This window comes from Oncorhynchus clarkii, chromosome 2 (genome assembly GCF_045791955.1).
Source record: "Oncorhynchus clarkii lewisi isolate Uvic-CL-2024 chromosome 2, UVic_Ocla_1.0, whole genome shotgun sequence".
In the NCBI taxonomy this organism is placed as follows: Eukaryota; Metazoa; Chordata; class Actinopteri; order Salmoniformes; family Salmonidae; genus Oncorhynchus; species Oncorhynchus clarkii.
In genome coordinates, this window is record NC_092148.1 from 41,729,276 (window position 1) to 41,746,044 (window position 16,769).

Sequence of the window (16,769 nt, forward strand, 5' to 3'; positions counted from 1 at the left end):
AAATATATTAAAGTGTTGTCTCTCTTTGTTTCTCCCTCTCTTTACCTACCCCTCCCTCTCCATATGTGTAACAAGCAGTCATATCTTCTCTGTCCCCTAGGGACTTTTATTTAATGTATGTGTATTGTGTTATTATTTAGTTAGTCAATAAATTATTAAATCAATTTGTGTAGTTCTGAATATTCAGAAGGGCTAGGGTTCTTGCAGATCCAAGGCTTACGCGACGTTCAGAATGAGACTGAAGAGATAATAATTAATAATTGACTGTTATTGATGTAAGAGATATATAGATATCTTTGGATATCTTTGGAGTTTAAGTCGGGAGATAGTAACTTGTTAAAAAACATTTCCCGTGTTGCCCTAAATTCCTAATGAGTTAGTTGTTACATGATTCATTTAATTGAGTAACAATTAAAAATACTTAATTAACAGTCATCACATTAATGGGAGTCACTACAGTAGTAAGTTGGTGGTGTGTTGATATCCCTCTAGGGGTGTGGGAGCTGTGCTTTGGCTAAGTGGGTGGGGTTATATCCTGCCTGGTTGGCCCTATCCGGGTGTATCGTTGGACGTGGACACAGTGTCCCCCGACCCACCCCTGACTCAGCCTCCAGTATCTATTCTGCAATAGTCTATGCGCTGGGGGCCTAGGGTCAGTCTGTTATATCTGGTGTAATTCTCCTGTCTTATCTGGTGTCCTGTGTGAATTTAAGAATGCTCCCTCTAATTCTCCCTCTCTCCCTCCCTCCCTCCCCTCCCCTCCCAGAGGACCTGAGCCCTAGAACTATCTGGCCTGATGACTCATTGCTGCCCACATTTCCACCTGGTTGTGCTGCTGCTCTAGTTTCAACTGCTCTGCCTGCTGCTATGGAACCCTGACCTGTTCACCGGACAAGCTACTTTGTCCCGGACCTGCGGTTTTCGACTTGCTCTCTACTGCATCTGCGGTCTCGACCTCTGATTGCTCGGCTATGAAGCCAACTGACATTTACTCCTGAGGTACTGACCTGTTGCACCCTCTACAACCACTGTGATTATTATTTGTCCCTGCTGGTCATCTATTAACGTTTGAACATCTTGAAGAACAATCTGGCCTTATGGCCATGTACTCTTATAATCTCCACCCGGCACAGCCAGAACAGGACTGGCCACCTCTCAGAGCCTGGTTCCTCTCTAGGTTTCTTCCTAGGTTCTGGCCTTTCTAGGGAGTTTTTCCTAACCACCGGGCTTCTACATCTGCCTTGCTTGTTGTTTGGGGTATTAGGCTGGGTTTCTGTATAACACTTTGTGACATCTGCTGATGTAAAAAGGGCTTTATAAATACATTTGATTGGTTGATAGAACATATCTACCGCTTATTAGACATGCTTTTAAGTAGAATGATAGATCTATAACTCATATTTCTATGTGAATTTGGTTTTGCCACGTGTTCTATTATAGACACCTTAATGCATACTTTTTAAATTAGATTATGTGAGCTCAACATACAAATAAAAAAGTATAATATTTAGAGATTACTAATGTTACTGTCCACACAAAAAAACACAATTAAATATATGTAATTTTGTCCTTAACATTTAATTGAAATACTGTTGAATTCCATTCATTCCTATGGAGAACTGCTCCTACTACAGAGTTCTTCAAAGCCTCTCAATAGCCAATACATAGTATCAGCAATCCAGTGTTTCTATACATCATTGATAAAAACAGGCATGCAATGGTATGGAGGAGGGTAAGGAGTGGTTGTTGGTGAAGATGGTGGGTGAAGAGAGATTTGCACATTTGCTGATGTTAGCTAGACTCCATCAACCTAAACCAAAAATTCTAAACATTGTGAGCCACCATTTGAGATAGTGTTAACTAAATTAAATTCTGAAATAGGCTTGCTAAACAAAGGATAGAAATCACCAGTGCGGCTGGTTGGGTTGTGTATCGGAGGACGCATGACTTTCAACCTTCGTCTCTCCTGAGCCCGTACGGGAGTTGTAGCGATGAGACAAGATAGTAGCTACTACAACAATTGGATACCACGAAATTGGGGAGAAAAAGGGGTAAAACATTTTTTTTAAAAGAAGAAAAAAAAAGAAATCACCAGTAACAGAGTTGTCACGTTCTGACCTTAGTTCCGTTAGTTTAGTTTGGTCAGGGCGTGAGTTGGTTGGGTGATTCTGTAACGGTTTTCGTCTTCCTCTTCTGAGGAGGAGTAAGAAGGATCGGACCAATACGCAGCGTGGTACAGCGTGGTAAGTGTGGTACAGCGTGGTAAGTGTTCGTCATATTTTTAATTAAAACTGAACACTACACAAAATGAAAACGAAACAGTTCCGTGTGGAAAACACGGACACAGAAAACAGGCTACCTAAGTATGATTCTCAATCAGAGACAACGATCGACAGCTGCCTCTGATTGAGAACCATACCAGGCTGTTTGTCGTTGTCTCTGATTGGGGATCATATTTAGGTAGCCATTTCCCCTTTGTGCTTTGTGGGATCTTGTCTATGGATAGTTGCCTTTTAGCACTATGGTTAGCTTCACATTTCGTTTTGAGATTTATTGTTTTGGTTTTGCTGTGAGTTTTGGTCCAGTTATTCTAACGATCGTGACAGAAGATCCCACCAACAACGGACCAAGCACCGTGCCCATGAGGAAAGCCAGGAGAGGAGGACATCCTGGACGTGGGAAGAGATTATGGCAGGAGACAGAAGCCTGCCATGGAAGCAGGCAGAGGAAACGAGGGAACAACAGCGACGACACCGGGGTTCGCGGCCACGACGCAAGCCCCAAAGACAGCCCGAAAAAGAGTGGGCACACGGAGTGGTCGGCGATGCTGAGGGGTGAGTCAGAGACCGAGGAGGAATATTGGGACAGATTGAGCGAGGAGTGGGCAGCGAAAGTTGAGGGGAGTGAACCAGAGCCAACTCCCCATACTCATCGCCGGGAGCGTGTGACCGGTCAGGCACCATGTTTTGCGGTGATACGCACTGTGCACGTTCTGTGCCAGCTCCTCGCACTTGTCGTGCTAAAGTGCTAAAGTGGGTATCTGTCCAGGACGGGTTGTGCCGGCTTAGCGCGCTGTATCCCCAGTGCGCCTTCACAGCCCAGTGCATCCTGTGCCTCCTCCCCGCACTCGCCCTGAGGTGCGTGTCACCAGCCCGGTGCCACCTGAACCGGTCCCACCGATCAGCCCTCCAGTGCGCCTCCACAGTCCAGTACGTCCTGTGCTCCTCGAGCTCGTCCTGAGGTGCGTGTCACCAGACCGGTACCACCAGTGCCGGCCACACGCACCAAGCTTCCGGCGACAGTTCCCAGTCCAGAGCTTCCGGCGACAGTTCCCAGTCCAGAGCTTCCGGCGACAGTTCCCAGTCCAGAGTTTCCGGCGACAGTTCCCAGTTCAGAGCTTCCGGCGACAGTTCCCAGTCCAGAGCTTCCGGCGACAGTTCCCAGTCCGGAGCTTCCGGCGACGTTTCACGGTACGGAACCTCCTGTCGACGGTCCGCGGTCCGGAGCCTCCAGCGACGGTCTGCGGTCCAGAGCCTCCAGCGATGGTCTGCGGTCCAGAGCCTCCTGTGAGGGTTCCCAGTCCGGAGCCTCCGGCGACGATCTACAGTCCGGAGTCCCCGGCGGCGATCTACGGTTCGGAGTCCCTGGCGGCGATCTACGGTTCGGAGTCCCCGGCGGCGATCTACGGTTCGGAGTCCCCGGCGGCGATCTACGGTTCGGAGTCCCCGGCGGCGATCTACGGTTCGGAGTCCCCGGCGACAATCTACGGTCTGGTGCCTCCGGCGACGATCCACGGTCCGGAGCATCCGGCGACGATCTCCGCACCAGAGCCGCCATTGAGGATAACGTATCAGGTTTGCCCCGCACCGGAGCCGCCCCCGACAGTAGATGCCTACCCGGATCCTCCCCTATTGATTCAGGTTTGCGGGGTGGGGGTACTGGCACGCCCTGACCAGAGAGTTTTTTTATTCTCTGTGTTGGTTAGGTCGGGGTGTGACTAGGGTGGGTCATCTAGGGGATTATGTTTCTATATTGGCCAGGTATAGTTCCCAATCAGAGGCAGCTGTTTGTCGTTGTCTCTGATTGGGGATCATATTTAGGCAGCCATTCCCCTTTGTGCTTTGTGGGATCTTGTCTATGGATAGTTGCCTATTAGCACCATTGTTAGCTTCACGTTTCGTTTTGAGATTTAATGTTTTTGTTTTGCTGTGAGTTTCACTTAGAAATAAAAGATGTGGAATCCAGATCACGCTGCGCTTTGGTCCTGTTATTCTAACGATCGTGACACCCCCTCGAATTAGCTTAAGGGAGCGAGTGAACAACTTTGACTTGCGGGGTTGATATGACCCACAATTCAATACAAACTGCAGTCATATGTCAAACTCTGCTGGCCGCGAAGTGCCAAATTTAATCAACAACAATGCTGCATTTTCAGCATGTCAGGAAAAAGTATGGAGCTAGGTTGCTAAAAAAATATTTAAACATTGGTTTAAGCATGGGCAAATTGGCTTAGTCTTGTAATGAGGAGCCTATAAAACGTAGCTAGATTCATAAACATATTTTTGGGTATTCTGAAGTTTATTGGAATAAATGACCAAACTATAAAACTAGCTAGCCAGCTATGGGTAACTGTAGCTAGCTACCTGAGAGGAGTGCTGCATAGATACGTTAGCTTCCTAGGTACATTAATAGCTTTAGCTTGGTTGTTTTTAAGCTCAACTTCAAGATTTCCACTAAGGATGATTCCTCTCCGATCATCACTCTCCCCCGCTTGGGCAAGGGACCTTTAAGGTACAATCGAATGTGACGATGTGAAACGTCATTCAAGGGCTGAGGGTTTAGGGCCGAAGGCTGTCTACTTAGAGTTTGAAATGCACCCCAAGTCGTCATCCGAACTTGGGCCATATATGTAACCAGAAGTCTACCCCTGTTGGGATGCTAGTTCCACCTGTTCCGACCACAGCCCCAAGTCTCTCTCCGCTTCCTGCCCCTCGGTCCCAACCGAGGTACCGTCATCCGAGAAAAGGAAGTTGCTGGTCATCTATTAACGTTTGAACATCTTGAAGAACAATCTGGCCTTATGGCCATGTACTCTTATAATCTCCACCCGGCACAGCCAGAACAGGACTGGCCACCTCTCAGAGCCTGGTTCCTCTCTAGGTTTCTTCCTAGGTTCTGGCCTTTCTAGGGAGTTTTTCCTAACCACCGGGCTTCTACATCTGCCTTGCTTGTTGTTTGGGGTATTAGGCTGGGTTTCTGTATAACACTTTGTGACATCTGCTGATGTAAAAAGGGCTTTATAAATACATTTGATTGGTTGATAGAACATATCTACCGCTTATTAGACATGCTTTTAAGTAGAATGATAGATCTATAACTCATATTTCTATGTGAATTTGGTTTTGCCACGTGTTCTATTATAGACACCTTAATGCATACTTTTTAAATTAGATTATGTGAGCTCAACATACAAATAAAAAAGTATAATATTTAGAGATTACTAATGTTACTGTCCACACAAAAAAACACAATTAAATATATGTAATTTTGTCCTTAACATTTAATTGAAATACTGTTGAATTCCATTCATTCCTATGGAGAACTGCTCCTACTACAGAGTTCTTCAAAGCCTCTCAATAGCCAATACATAGTATCAGCAATCCAGTGTTTCTATACATCATTGATAAAAACAGGCATGCAATGGTATGGAGGAGGGTAAGGAGTGGTTGTTGGTGAAGATGGTGGGTGAAGAGAGATTTGCACATTTGCTGATGTTAGCTAGACTCCATCAACCTAAACCAAAAATTCTAAACATTGTGAGCCACCATTTGAGATAGTGTTAACTAAATTAAATTCTGAAATAGGCTTGCTAAACAAAGGATAGAAATCACCAGTGCGGCTGGTTGGGTTGTGTATCGGAGGACGCATGACTTTCAACCTTCGTCTCTCCTGAGCCCGTACGGGAGTTGTAGCGATGAGACAAGATAGTAGCTACTACAACAATTGGATACCACGAAATTGGGGAGAAAAAGGGGTAAAACATTTTTTTTAAAAGAAGAAAAAAAAAGAAATCACCAGTAACAGAGTTGTCACGTTCTGACCTTAGTTCCGTTAGTTTAGTTTGGTCAGGGCGTGAGTTGGTTGGGTGATTCTGTAACGGTTTTCGTCTTCCTCTTCTGAGGAGGAGTAAGAAGGATCGGACCAATACGCAGCGTGGTACAGCGTGGTAAGTGTGGTACAGCGTGGTAAGTGTTCGTCATATTTTTAATTAAAACTGAACACTACACAAAATGAAAACGAAACAGTTCCGTGTGGAAAACACGGACACAGAAAACAGGCTACCTAAGTATGATTCTCAATCAGAGACAACGATCGACAGCTGCCTCTGATTGAGAACCATACCAGGCTGTTTGTCGTTGTCTCTGATTGGGGATCATATTTAGGTAGCCATTTCCCCTTTGTGCTTTGTGGGATCTTGTCTATGGATAGTTGCCTTTTAGCACTATGGTTAGCTTCACATTTCGTTTTGAGATTTATTGTTTTGGTTTTGCTGTGAGTTTTGGTCCAGTTATTCTAACGATCGTGACAGAAGATCCCACCAACAACGGACCAAGCACCGTGCCCATGAGGAAAGCCAGGAGAGGAGGACATCCTGGACGTGGGAAGAGATTATGGCAGGAGACAGAAGCCTGCCATGGAAGCAGGCAGAGGAAACGAGGGAACAACAGCGACGACACCGGGGTTCGCGGCCACGACGCAAGCCCCAAAGACAGCCCGAAAAAGAGTGGGCACACGGAGTGGTCGGCGATGCTGAGGGGTGAGTCAGAGACCGAGGAGGAATATTGGGACAGATTGAGCGAGGAGTGGGCAGCGAAAGTTGAGGGGAGTGAACCAGAGCCAACTCCCCATACTCATCGCCGGGAGCGTGTGACCGGTCAGGCACCATGTTTTGCGGTGATACGCACTGTGCACGTTCTGTGCCAGCTCCTCGCACTTGTCGTGCTAAAGTGCTAAAGTGGGTATCTGTCCAGGACGGGTTGTGCCGGCTTAGCGCGCTGTATCCCCAGTGCGCCTTCACAGCCCAGTGCATCCTGTGCCTCCTCCCCGCACTCGCCCTGAGGTGCGTGTCACCAGCCCGGTGCCACCTGAACCGGTCCCACCGATCAGCCCTCCAGTGCGCCTCCACAGTCCAGTACGTCCTGTGCTCCTCGAGCTCGTCCTGAGGTGCGTGTCACCAGACCGGTACCACCAGTGCCGGCCACACGCACCAAGCTTCCGGCGACAGTTCCCAGTCCAGAGCTTCCGGCGACAGTTCCCAGTCCAGAGCTTCCGGCGACAGTTCCCAGTCCAGAGTTTCCGGCGACAGTTCCCAGTTCAGAGCTTCCGGCGACAGTTCCCAGTCCAGAGCTTCCGGCGACAGTTCCCAGTCCGGAGCTTCCGGCGACGTTTCACGGTACGGAACCTCCTGTCGACGGTCCGCGGTCCGGAGCCTCCAGCGACGGTCTGCGGTCCAGAGCCTCCAGCGATGGTCTGCGGTCCAGAGCCTCCTGTGAGGGTTCCCAGTCCGGAGCCTCCGGCGACGATCTACAGTCCGGAGTCCCCGGCGGCGATCTACGGTTCGGAGTCCCTGGCGGCGATCTACGGTTCGGAGTCCCCGGCGGCGATCTACGGTTCGGAGTCCCCGGCGGCGATCTACGGTTCGGAGTCCCCGGCGGCGATCTACGGTTCGGAGTCCCCGGCGACAATCTACGGTCTGGTGCCTCCGGCGACGATCCACGGTCCGGAGCATCCGGCGACGATCTCCGCACCAGAGCCGCCATTGAGGATAACGTATCAGGTTTGCCCCGCACCGGAGCCGCCCCCGACAGTAGATGCCTACCCGGATCCTCCCCTATTGATTCAGGTTTGCGGGGTGGGGGTACTGGCACGCCCTGACCAGAGAGTTTTTTTATTCTCTGTGTTGGTTAGGTCGGGGTGTGACTGGGTGGGTCATCTAGGGGATTATGTTTCTATATTGGCCAGGTATAGTTCCCAATCAGAGGCAGCTGTTTGTCGTTGTCTCTGATTGGGGATCATATTTAGGCAGCCATTCCCCTTTGTGCTTTGTGGGATCTTGTCTATGGATAGTTGCCTATTAGCACCATTGTTAGCTTCACGTTTCGTTTTGAGATTTAATGTTTTTGTTTTGCTGTGAGTTTCACTTAGAAATAAAAGATGTGGAATCCAGATCACGCTGCGCTTTGGTCCTGTTATTCTAACGATCGTGACACCCCCTCGAATTAGCTTAAGGGAGCGAGTGAACAACTTTGACTTGCGGGGTTGATATGACCCACAATTCAATACAAACTGCAGTCATATGTCAAACTCTGCTGGCCGCGAAGTGCCAAATTTAATCAACAACAATGCTGCATTTTCAGCATGTCAGGAAAAAGTATGGAGCTAGGTTGCTAAAAAAATATTTAAACATTGGTTTAAGCATGGGCAAATTGGCTTAGTCTTGTAATGAGGAGCCTATAAAACGTAGCTAGATTCATAAACATATTTTTGGGTATTCTGAAGTTTATTGGAATAAATGACCAAACTATAAAACTAGCTAGCCAGCTATGGGTAACTGTAGCTAGCTACCTGAGAGGAGTGCTGCATAGATACGTTAGCTTCCTAGGTACATTAATAGCTTTAGCTTGGTTGTTTTTAAGCTCAACTTCAAGATTTCCACTAAGGATGATTCCTCTCCGATCATCACTCTCCCCCGCTTGGGCAAGGGACCTTTAAGGTACAATCGAATGTGACGATGTGAAACGTCATTCAAGGGCTGAGGGTTTAGGGCCGAAGGCTGTCTACTTAGAGTTTGAAATGCACCCCAAGTCGTCATCCGAACTTGGGCCATATATGTAACCAGAAGTCTACCCCTGTTGGGATGCTAGTTCCACCTGTTCCGACCACAGCCCCAAGTCTCTCTCCGCTTCCTGCCCCTCGGTCCCAACCGAGGTACCGTCATCCGAGAAAAGGAAGTTGCCTTAGGTAACTTCTGTTCCAATCCGAGACAAACTACACATAAATCGTGAGTAAATCGTGAGTAAACCGTGAAAAATGCTATAACTGCATGACTGGGGGCATGAACTTGACCCCGAACTCGGCTTAGCCATCATCTTTTCGGTCGTCTCGGCCCTTACATCAGCTGATATCTCAAAGTGCTGTACAGAAACCCAGCCTAAAACACCAAACAGCAAGCAATGCAGGTGTAGAAGCACGGTGGCTAGGAAGGCCAGAAGCTAGGAAGAAACCTAAAGAGGAACCAGGCTCTGAGGGGTGGCCAGTCCTCTTCTGGCTGTGCCGGGTGGAGATTATAACAGAACATGGCCAAGATGTTCAAATGTTCCTAGGTGACCAACAGGGTCAAATAATACTAATCACAGTGGATGTCGAGGGTGCCACAGGTCAGCACCTCAGGAGTAAATGTCAGTTGACTTTTCATAGCCGATCATTCAGAGTATCTCTACCGCTCCTGCTGTCTCTAGAGAGTTGAAAACAGTAGGTCTGGGACAGGTAGCACGCCCGGTGAACAGGTCAGGGTTCCATAGACGCAGGCAGAACAGTTGAAACTAGAGCAGCAGCACGGCCAGTTGGACTGGGGACAGCAAGGAGTCATCAGGTCAGATAGTCCTGAGGCATGGTCCTAGGGCTCAGGTCCTCCGAGAGAGAGAAAGAAAGAAAGAAAGAGAGAGTTAGAGAGAGTATACTTAAATTCAAACAGGACACCGGTTAAGATAGGAGAAATACTCCAGAAATAACAGACTGGCCCTAGCCCCCCGACACATAAACTACTGCAGCATAAATACTGGAGGCTGAGACAGGAGTGGTCGGGAGACACTGTGGCCCCATCTGACGATACCCCCGGACAGGGCCAAACAGGCAGGATATAACCCCACCCACTTTTCCAAAGCACAGCCCCCACACCACTAGAGGGAAACCTTCAACCACCAACTTACCATCCTGAGACAAGGTTGAGTATAGCCCACAAAGATCTCCGCCATGGCACAACCCAAGGGGGGGCACCAACCCAGACAGGAATATCACGTCAATGACTCAACCCACTCAAGTGACGCACCCCTCCCAGGGACGGCATGGAAGAGCACCAGTAAGCCAGTGACTCAACCCCTGCAACAGGGTTAGAGGCAGAGAATCCCAGTGGAGAGAGGGGAACCGGCCAGGCAGAAGCATATACCACACAACACTGCGACCTGTATGCTCTCGTCGGCTGGCCCTCGCTTCATATTCATCACCAGACCCACTGGCTCCAGGTCATCTATAAGTCTTTGCTAGGTAAAGCTCCACCTTATCTCAGCTCACTGGTCACGATAACAACACCCACCCATAGCACGTGCTCCAGCAGGCATATCTCACTGGTCATCTCCAATGCGAACACCTCCTTTGGCCGCCATCCAGTTCTCTGCTGCCAATGACTGGAACGAATTGCAAAAATCGCTGAAGTTGGAGACTAATATTTCCCTCACTAACTTTAAACATCAGCTATCTGAGCTATCTGTAATTACTTTGCTACTATGGCCTATTTATTGCCTTACATCCTCACGCCATTTGCACACAGTGTACAGTATATAGACTTATTATTATTTATTTTTTCTATTGTGTTATTGACTGTACGCTTGATTACTCCATGTGTAACGTTGTGTTGTTGTTTGTGTCGCACTGCTTTGCTTTATCTTGGCCAGGTCACAGTTGTAAATGAGAACTTGTTCTCAACTGGTCTACCTGGTTAAATAAAGGTGAAATAAAAAATGTAATGAATTGAAAACGTATGAGAAAAAGTACAAACTTCAGCACAAACAACAGTTTGTTTTAGAAGCGTGAATCGTTCCTGTTCACACCATGGTGAAGAGTGGAATAATTGAAGGAATGAATCAGAGCTTCACCCTTATCACCCATGGAAGGCTGGACTTCGAGCAAGGCGCGGATTTCATTGGCCTGATTGTACATCCTTCAATCGAAGTCACAACAGTGCGTCTCCCTATAGTATGTTGTACTGAAGTTGACTGACTGAAAGGGAAGATTATGACTGGTTGTGTTTATGAAAATAAACTTTATTGCATGAAACAAAACATTTAATCATTTTGAAACTACAGGAAATAGGTTGACTTTTATGTTAAATAACTGCAGTCATGGCTGCTTTGGTTGTCAACAGACTTGTGGGTGTTGTAGTCTTTTGACTGAAGAAAAAACAGGAATCTCTAAAGTTGACCCCGGTGAGGCAGGCATGTGAGCGAGGGGCAATTGCGACAAAATATGCAATCCACTGACTGAGCAAAGGAACATAACGCATGAGTGAACTATCTTAATTTATTCACCATCTTTGGTACCATCTAACTGCCCAATATGGCGATTGGCGTTTTGGCGAGTCGAGGTGTTGAAAGGAGTGGGTGTATGGAAAGAAAATCTGCTAATTGGGCAGATTTGTTGCCACTCAACACCGTTTTGTGTGGCTGATTGGGCTGCTCAATGAGTGCGAATGACTAGTGCACTGGTGTTGTATGGAGCTGGGTGCCGACTGGAGAGATAGATAGAAAGCTCAACTTTATATAAAATAATATTGTATTGGTCACATAAACATGTTTAGCAGATGTTATTGCGGGTGTAATGAAGTGCTTGTTTCTAGCTCCAACAGTGCCTAACAAGTAATATCTAACAATTTCACAACATTAAACACATCTAAAGTAAAGGAATGGAATTAAGAATATATAGATATTTGGACAAGCAATGCCGGAGCCTAATAGACTAAAATACATTAGAATAGAATACAGTATTTACATATGACATGAGTAATGCAAAATATGGACGTTATTAAAGTGACTAGTGTTCCATTTATTAAAGTGGCCAGTGATTTCAAGTCTATGTATATAGGGCAGCCTGTAATGTGCTAGTGATGCCTTTTTAACAGTCTGATGGCCTTCAGAAATAATTATTTTTTTCAGTATCTGTCCCAGCTTTGATGCACCTGTACTGATCTCACCTTCTGGATGATAGCGGGGTAAACAGGCAGTGGCTCGGGTGGTTGTTGTTCTTTTTGGCGTTCCTGTGACATCGGGTGCTGTAGGTGTCTGTGCCATTATAGCGTCTGTGACAGCATGGAAGCGTGGTGGAAACTGTCAATAGAGCTGCCCATGCTAAAATGGACTTTTGGCAACTAGAGGCCTCTATCATTCTCTATGGGTGCTTCCCACTGGGCAGCTGTGTCACAGTTTTGCAGGGGGTAGCTAACGTGGACATTTTTCCCCTGCCATTATTTGATTTCAATTGGGATTATTCCGAATATCACACATAGACATTTCCTATGGCTGGATATGGACTTGAGATATGCGACATCCTATTTTCTCTCTTCACGTTGACAAATACTGACTGTATTCATTGCATATCTGTAACGATTCTCCTCTTCGTCTGAGGAGGAGTATGAAATATTGGACCAATATGCAGCGTGGTAAGTGTTCGTCATATTTATTACACTGAACACAGAAAACAAAGAACAAGATAATAAAGGAAAACCGAAACAGTCCTGTATGGTGAAAACACTGAAACGGAAAATAACCACCCACAACTCAAAAGTGGGAAAATAGGCTACCTAAGTATGGTTCTCAATCAGAGACAACGATTGACAGCTGTTTCTGATTGGGAACCATACCAGACCAAACATATAGAAATATAAACACAAGAACAAAACATAGAATGCCCACCCCAACTCACGCCCTGACCAACCTAAAATAGAGACATAAAAAAGGAACTAAGGTCAGGATGTGACAATATCAGTGTTTTCTCAGTACATTCAAGATAAGCACTATTGATTCCAGAAATGCTTCTCTTGGCTGAGGTCCAAATCCAGATCTTGATATGTTTTCAGCACATGCTCAATATGAAATAGTTTTAAAAAGTTTAGGCGTGTTTTGAATTATTCCTTGATATAAGATAGCCAAGTTTCAAGTTAGCTAGCTATCTATCTAGTTAGCTAGCTAGCTTGTTTCAGTTTCCTCATCATGAATGAAGCAGTTAGAGTGGGTACCTTGTGGTATGGTTAGGTGAAATTACAATATTTTCTTGCAAAATCTACACTTTTTTATTCTTAATTCATGCATTGACAGTTTGGAGTGGCTCACAGACTACGTTGGGTCTGGACTGCGAGGGACCGCCGCTAAAGAGCCAATCAACACCCATCCAGCTTAACAAACAGGACAGGCAGGGATATTGAGGGTGTGCAACTTTTATGTTCTGTTAATGAAATCAAATACTTTTTTTTTTTTACCAGGATTGGCACGTTAGCATCTTTACAGAAAACGTATTGTGATTGGAGCTCTGGATTTGCTATTCTGAATTTTTAAAACAGAAATTGCAGAGATGTGCTTTGTAAATAGCAACTTGGATTAAATATGACAATGTTTGCCTTTCCGTGCCTTGTATAGCCTACTATTGAATATGGTGCAAATGCATGCTCAGATATGTCACCTGCATGTGAAGAAGCACAATGATTTTCGGCATCTGAACAGGTCAAAGTATTTGGCAGCTGGACCTTTTATGAGTCGGATTTAGCCCATTTTCGATCAGACATAGGAGGATGTATATAACATACCATGTAAGGATATCTATTGAAATTATGTTTTGTTTCTTATACAGATAAATAATTTGAAAATGATTACAGATATGATACATTTGGGAAAAGTGTATAAAGTCTTAGATACTGCAATGACTGGGCGGTGAGTCAGAAGCAGGTGCAGGTGAAACATTTTAATAAAATAACAAAACCAAGAACACGACACTAGCACATGGCAGTACGCCGATACACAAGAACAGAAACAATGATGCCTGGGGAAGGAACCAAGGGAAGTGACATATATTGGGCAGGTAATCAAGGAGGTGATGGAGTCCTGGTGAGTGTCATTATGCACTAATGCGCGTAACGATGGTGACAGGTGTGCGTCTTATCGAGCAGCCTGGTGACCTAGAGGCCAGAGAGGGAGCACACGTGACAGATACAGTATCTTGCAATTAAAATAATTTTGGTTGGTTGGGATATGTGTTTGAAGGGTGGTAGGTCGGAATATGTTTTAGTTCAAAACATTTTAGTGAACAGAGTGCAGGCATTAGGCCTATGTCACTTGGTCAATAAAAAAGTGGTCAGATGAAGCAGATGCTACGCAACGGGACTGTTTTGTTAGCACAGACTGGAATATGTTCAGGGATTATTCCGATGGCATTGAGGAGTACACCACATCAGTCACTGGCTTCATCAATAAGTGCAGCGATGACGTCGTCCCCACAGTGACTGTACGTACATATCCCAACCAGAAGCCATGGATTACAGGCAGTATCCGCACTGATCTAAAGGGTAGAGCTGCCGCTTTCAAGGAACGGGACTCTAACCCAGAAGCTTATAAGAAATCCCGCTATGCCCTCCAATGAACCATCAAACAGGCAAAGCGTCAACACAGGACTAAGATTGAATCGTACTACACTGCTCCAATGCTTGTCGGATGTGACCGGGCTTGCAAACTATTACAGACTACAAAGGGAAGCACAACCTAGAACTGCCCAGTGACACGAGCCTACCAGACGAGCTAAATTACTTCTATGCCCTCTTCGATGCAAGTAACACTGAAACATGCTTGAGAGCATCAGCTGTTCCGGACGACTGTGTGATCACACTCTCCGCAGCCGATTGTGAGTAGGACCTTTAAACAGGTCAATATTCAGAAGGCCAGACAGATTACCAGGGTGTGTACTCCAAGCATGCGCTGACCAATTGGCAAGTGTCTTCACTGGCATTTTCAACCTCGCCCTGTCTGAGTCTGTAATAACAACATGTTTCAAGAAAACCACCATAGTTCCTGTGTCCAAGAACACTAAGCTAACCTGCCAAAATTACTACCGACCTCAGATCCTCAAAAGGTTATACAGCTGCACCATTGAGAGCATCCTGGAGGGTTGCATCACTGTGTAACATTCTGAGTGTAGTGGGTGAGAAGTCAGGCGCAGGAAGCAGAGAGTTCAGGGGAGTGCTATTTTAATGCACAACAACGGCGAACATAAGCCAACCCCACGAAAACACAGGGCGTAATACAAAACAAACGCCCCAAACAGGGGGACTTAAACTGTCCAGAAAAAAAACACGAAATGGGAAAGCACGTAACTCATAGACGTGCACACAAGTTTACACAAAACAGAAGGTCACAATAATTAATCCCGCACAAGGAACTAGGCGGGCCGGCTGACTAATAAAGCCTCACTAATTATACCCAACTCAAAACAGGTGCACTCAATAAACACATAAGGAGGGGGAGGAAATAATCAGTGGCAGCTAGTAGGCCGGCGACGACGACCGCCGAGCGCCACCCGAACTGGAAGGGGAGCCACCTTCGGTCAGAGTCGTGACACACTGCCTGGTATGGCAACTGCTCGGCCACCGACTGCAAGGCACTACAGAGGGTAGTGCGTATGGCCCAGTACATCACTGGGGCCAAACTTCCTGCCATCCAGGACCTCTATACCAGGCGGTGTCAGAGGAAGGCCCTAAAAATTGTCGAAGACTCCAGCCACCCTAGTCATAGACTGTTCTCTCGGTTGCCGCACAGCAAGCGGTACTGGAGCGCCAAAGTCCCTCTTTGCCATGCAAATGAACTGAATCCCCAAAAAACATTTCCACTGCATTTCAACCCTGCCACAAAAGGACCAGCTGACATCCTGTCAGTGATTCTCTCATTAACACAGATGTGAGTGTTGACAAGGACAAGGCTGGAGATCACTCTGTCATGCTGATTGAGTTTGAATAACAGACTGGAAGCTTCAAAAGGAGGGTGGTTCTTGGAATCATTGTTCTTCCTCTGTCAATCATGGTTAACTGCAAGGAAACACGTGCCGTCATCATTGCTTTGCACAAAAAGGGCTACACAGGCATGGATATTGGCAAAGATATTGCTGCCAGTAAGATTGCACCTAAATCAACCATTTATCGGATCATCAAGAACTTCAAGGAGAGCGGTTCAATTGTTGTGAAGAATGCTTCAGGGCGCCCAAGAAAGTCCAGCAAGCACCAGGACCGTCTCCTAAAGTTGATTCAGCTGCGGGATCGGGGCACCACCAGTACAGAGCTTGCTCAGGAATGGCAGCAGGCAGGTGTGAGTGCATCTGCACGCACAGTGAGGCGAAGACTTTTGGAGGATGGCCTGGTGTCAAGAAGGGCAGCAAAGAAGCCACTTCTCTCCAGGAAAAACATCAGGGACAGACTGATATTCTGCTAAAGGTACAGGGATTGGACTGCTGAGGACTGGGGTACAGTCAAAATGACTGTACCCCGGTCCTCAGCAGACCAATCCCTCTGATGAATACCCTTTACGATTTTTTTGGGGCACCCGGACAAGCTTGTCCGGAGAAGACAAGGTGAACGCTACCATCAGCCCTGTGTCATGCAAACAGTGAAGCATCCTGAGACCATTCATGTGTGGGGTTGCTTCTCAGCGAAGGGAGTGGGCTCACTCACAATTTTGCTAAAGAACACAACCATGAACAAAGAATGTTACCAACACATCCTCTGAGAGCAACTTCTCCCAACCATCCAGGAACAGTTTGGTGACGAACAATACCTTTTCCAGCATAGTGGAGCACCTTGCCATAAGGCAAAAGTGATAACTAAATGGCTCGGGGAACAAAACATCGATATTTTGGGTCCATGGCCAGGAAACTCCCCAGACCTTAATCCCATTGAGAACTTGTGG